The sequence below is a fragment of the Chelonia mydas genome, chromosome 1, assembly GCF_015237465.2.
Source record: "Chelonia mydas isolate rCheMyd1 chromosome 1, rCheMyd1.pri.v2, whole genome shotgun sequence".
Classification (NCBI taxonomy): domain Eukaryota; kingdom Metazoa; phylum Chordata; order Testudines; family Cheloniidae; genus Chelonia; species Chelonia mydas.
In genome coordinates, this window is record NC_057849.1 from 20,364,416 (window position 1) to 20,369,731 (window position 5,316).

Below are 5,316 nucleotides of genomic sequence, written 5' to 3' on the forward strand. Positions count from 1 at the left end.
CCCAGAAGCTTAGGTTTAGTTCACCACGTCTTTGATCACCGAATCTATACAGTCTGCTGAGCCTAAAACCACATCTTCCCTCCACTTGCGTGTAGGAATCTTCAGTTGGAATCCATGCAGACTCTTCCTCTGCTGAAATCACTGCTAGCCAGTCAGCTAACCGATTAACCAACCACTCAGTTAACCGTTTAGATTTAAAGAAAACCCTGCTGCAAAATGCTTCAGAGTTAGGGACAACGGCCTGCTTCCTGCTCCTGGGCTCAGCTTCTCCCAACCCACATAGGGCACCTGGCCTTGTGCAAAGCAGCTGCCCTGACTGCTTGCCTGCTTGGAATCTGACCCCAGCAACAGGGAACCTATTGGAGCAGACCCAAAACTACCACACCCAATTCCAGAAGCTTCTGGATGTGGAGTGCTTAATCTGCCTAGCAACAGTGACCCAGACACAGCTCACTCCTACCTCCCCTCAGTGGGTCTCTTAAAGAGATATCTCCCTATTAGGCACATAGGTTACACATGTACTAAATCAAATTATACGCCTAAATTCACCCTAGAATTAATTATCTATCTGTGCATTTCTAAGCACCCGTCACCAAGGTCACAACATGTTCATGGTATCTCTCTCTAAGTAGTTCGTCAAAGGCCTATCTCAAACGCCATTAAAGTCAATGGGGCGGGAGGGTGGAGATGGTGGTATGGTGGAGATTTTATTTATTAATATTTTGGGGTGATTTACAATAAGACATTACAATGATGTTGTCTTGACATGCATAGGTACATATCTTAATACAGAATTAACAACATTAAGCAACATATTGTATATAGCGGTGTTTGCATAGTCACGTTGGTCCCAGGATATTAGAGAGACAAGGTGGGTTCTACTGGTGAGAGAAACAAGCTTTTAAGTTTACACAGACCTGAAGAAGAGCTCTGTGTGAGCTCGAAAGCTTGTCTCTTTTACCAACAGAAGTAGTTGGTCTGATAAAAGATATTACCTCACCCACCTTGTCTCTCATTTATTGTTATATCATTCACATTTCCCTTTTTCAAAATGTAAACAACCTTAACGTGGGTGGGTGTGTGTGTGTGAATGTTTTCCAAGAGGGGGGGTGTGGTGGGAAAAGAATCTCAGGAAAATAGAAAGAAAGGAAAGCTAAGGGAGGAGGGGTGCAATTTGATTATTATCCTCTGTGTATATCCTTCTTGACTATCTCACAAGTATAGAATTACCATATCTAGATCAAAGCATCTCAGTGACTTCAGGGGTATTGTTTTACTGTGCAAAGTGTACTATTACTTTTAGCCTTTTTTTTTTTTTGGTGCATGTATGCTTGCATGAGAGAGAATTTGTCTGGCACTGTTCTCATAAAATTTGAGAAATGTTCCCTTATTAGATATTTTAAATTATTAGTTTCCTCCCCCCGCCCCCCAGTGATCTACAGTAGGAATCATTGCATGAGTCCACAAGGTTAAGATTGCTTTTTTGTGCTATAAAGACCAAGAATAGGAGTAGCTTCCTTATTCTCTATTTGAATCTTTTTAAAAAGCCGGCTCCCAATACACGTCTTTTTACATCCTGTTTGAATTCTCTATTTCTTTCCAAACGGTTTTCCAAAAAAAAAAAAAAATGACTCCCATTGACTTCAGTGGGCTTTGGATCACGTGCATATAGTATTCAAACACACTGGAGTTGTTCTCTTCAGAGTCTTTTACTACTGGGAATGTTGAGCTTTTGGTTTACGTTAGTTTTAACTTGCTTTGCAACTTCGGAGAATAGAAAATGCAGTAAGCTAATTTGACTTGCAAAGCATCAAGAAAATAGCACTCTGACAAACTCCCACGCATCAATACTGATTCTTGGAGCTCGATGTCTGGAAGTCATCGTAAAGCCAAAATTTCTGAATTAGTTTGGGACTGAAAGTGAAAACCCTTGAATTTGTAATCATTTCAGTTGTAAATCTGACCTGCCATCTCCTATATTTTATATCACAGGGCCATTCAGCTTTCTCCAGCCACATCCCACAAAGAAACAGCTGCAATATGGGATATAGCTTCTTGAGGTGTCAGAAGAGACAAGATCCTGTTATCAGATGACAGGCAGGAAGATAATGTGCATCAACCCTGAGCAACACAACACAGCACAATCCAATTAGGCTTAAAGTTTTAGCCACCCTACTAACAGTAACTGGATATTTGTGTTGCTTACAATGGACAATAACAATTTACATCCCCCATCCATCCATGAGCTTTCCATTGTTAGAAGTAAAGTTGCACTCTCTTTTGGGTTAGGAAACAAAGTCAGGCACCAAAGAACACCTACTTCTACTGAGCTATAATTTACTTCCATATTTTGGAGGTGTACTGGTGGGGAGGGGAAGAGGGTCAGTAATTGATATGGAAGAAAAACAGCTGACTTGCTATTTCAGGTAAGTCTTCAGCAATCAATTAATTGCTTGATCAATTCAGCATGATCTAGGCACCTTAAATTTAAGAGAATTAGCACTTAAGAAGCTCAAATCTCCAGAGGGGGACCAATGCCAGCACAGTTAACAGCCTTTATAAATGCAGCTGCCTCATTTGATTCAGGAACAAAACCAGTGTGAAATCAGATAGAAGGACATCACAGATAATGACATCCAGAGCGATACGTTTCAACAGGAAGGCTTCAGACTGAGATTTCATTGACACCCACGAGCGAGTATGCCAACATATATATGTTCACGTTGGGAACCTAACAGCGGGGAAGGTATGAATTTTTCATCGTACCATCACACTGTCAAAGCTGATTCTTCCTGAAAGGAGTTGTGCCCTTTTAAAGAAAAAAGGCAAATATCCCTGCAGTTCTTTTTAATTATGCTCTTGCTGTAGTTACCTGTCAGCCACAGTAGAAAATTAGTTATATTAAATATTGTTTATATTCAGCATAAGGGCATAGAGAATTGAGACATCCTCATTTCAGAGGTAATAATGAAAATCTCATTTTCCTCACATAGGTACCGAACTACTGCTGTATACTTGGGAAGGAATACGATAACTGTCTTTGAATCTTAGCCAGACAGCCAGCCGAATATCTGATTACTATTGGTAAGGAATACACTTCAGATCTGATTTTCAGAGGAGCAGAACACAAGTCATTGACTTCACTGTAGGTTTGAGTGCACAGCACATCTGAAAATCAAGCCTTTAGTTCTTATGGGAAGGAGTGTGGCTAAGGAATCAGAGCAGACATTCTACTCCAAATTCTGTCACCAACTTGCTGTGTGACCTTGGCCAGTCCCATTTTACCTCTTTGTGCTTGAGTTTACCCTCTGTAAAAGGGGTAAAAATGCTCATCTGCCTCACAGGTGTGTTGTGAAGATTCATCAGTTACTTGGGGTCCACAGATGAAAGATGCTATACACCAGGGGTGGCCAACCTGTGGCTCCGGAGCCACATGCAGCTCTTCAGAAGTTAATATGGGGCTCCTTGTATAGGCACCGACTCCGGGGCTGGAGCTACAGGTGCCAAATTTCCAGTGTGCCGGGGGGTGCTCACTGCTCAACCCCTGGCTCTGCCACAGGCCCTGCCCTGCTCCTTCCCTCTACCTCCCCAAGAACCTCCTGCATGCCACGAAACAACTGATTGGGAGGTGCGGGGCAGGAGGGAGGGAGGGGGAGGCGCTGATCAGTGGGGCTGCCGGTGGGTGGGAGGCGCTCGGAGTGGGGGCGGGGGGAGCTTATGGGGGCTGCTGATGTATTACTGTGGTTCTTTGGCACTGTACTTTGGTAAATTCTGGCTCCTTCTCAGGCTCAGCCTTGGCCACCCCTGCTATACACCATAGCAATAACTTATAGGGAAACTTAATATTCCAGTCTCCGGAAGGGTGAGAGTGTCTTTTATACAGGAATCCAGTCATTGTCAGTGGTACTCCTCATGTTGGGAGGGAAATCTACTGTATCTGACTGCAAAATAATAATGTATGTTGCTGGAGAAAAAGTGTATTCATTCTAAAATACTCCTGGAAATAGGCAACCCCTGCCGGCATCCTAATCTCAAGAGTCTCACACCTTTGATGTGACTCTAGGAAATGTTAATAAACTGTGCTAGCCACAAGTTCACAGCCAAGGGACATACCTCAGTCATCATTACTTCTGTACCACTTCCCTGGTTTGGTTAGGGCCCACGGACCAGACATACAGGTATGGCAGAATATAGATTTTTTTTTTCTTTCAGTTGGTCACTCATTTATTTCACTCTGCCTTTACGTCACCTCAAGTTGCCCAGCAACAGATGGCAAGCTACAGTGACGTGGCAGGACATGTCATACACAGGATAACATGGAAATGCATGTCAAAACACAGAGGCTGGAGCGTGGGGAGGTTCCATGAAGAATGCCAGAGAGCCAAGATGTCACTGTTTCCTCCTCTGTTATTCCCAGCTTGTGCTTCTGAATATCTTTGTGTTTCCTGTCAGCTGCAGCAAAGGTTGGCAAACTCTCTTTGTTTTCATCTTTTTTTAAAAAGATCATAAAATCCATTGTGTTTTCATTCTCAGTTCATAAAGTACGTGGCAGGGCCTCACGTGGAAAATCAGTGGGCCTAAATCTACCCTGTCAGTTTAAGGCAGTCAATATTCTTCAGAAGCATCCAGCATTGGCAACTACAGAACACTGGTCTAGATCAGTGGCTCTCAACTGTTCCAGAGTACTGTACCCAAGTTTCACCTCACTTAAGAACTTGCTTACAAAATCAGACATAAAAATACAAAAGTGCCACAGCACATTATTACTGAAAAATTCATGACACTCTCATTTTTTACCATATAATTATAACTCAATTGGAATATACATATAGTACTTACATTTCACTGTCTAGTATACAGAGCAGTATAAACAAATCTTTGTTTATTTAATTTTACTTTGTATTGACTTGGCTAGTGCTTTTTATGTAGCCTGTTGTAAAATTAGGCAAATATCTAGATCAGTTGATGTACCCCTGGAAGACCTCTAGTACTTCCAGGGACGTGTGTACCCCTAGTTGAGAAACACTGGTCTAGATGATCACCATTCATTTCCAGTATGACAATTATGCAATTCCTCTGTTATACAAGGTCTGTGCCCTTATATGTTGCGGATCACCATCCCGTCTCGTTGACCAACTGAGAAAGCAAGGCAACTCTTAAAGTCAGACCATGTATGAATAAGAGGATATGTGTGATTTTAATTATGTACCTGATATGTTTCATTGTGCAGGTCTTGTCATGCAAGGAGGAGGAGAAGGAGGTCTGTTGTGAAAAAAAGAATTAGTAGCTCCAAGATCTAAACATCCTCCAACTTCC

The 5,316-nt window shown here is 42.2% G+C and overlaps 1 long non-coding RNA gene across 1 annotated transcript; it reads left to right on the top strand.

Moving 5' to 3' along the window:
- The first annotated feature begins 2,637 nt into the window (after positions 1 to 2,637).
- On the top strand, positions 2,638 to 4,496 carry LOC122461978. Its single transcript, XR_006284291.1, has 3 exons — positions 2,638 to 2,746; positions 2,994 to 3,084; positions 4,213 to 4,496. It is a non-coding gene; the product is annotated as an uncharacterized LOC122461978 (long non-coding RNA).
- Positions 4,497 to 5,316: the final 820 nt, after the last annotated feature.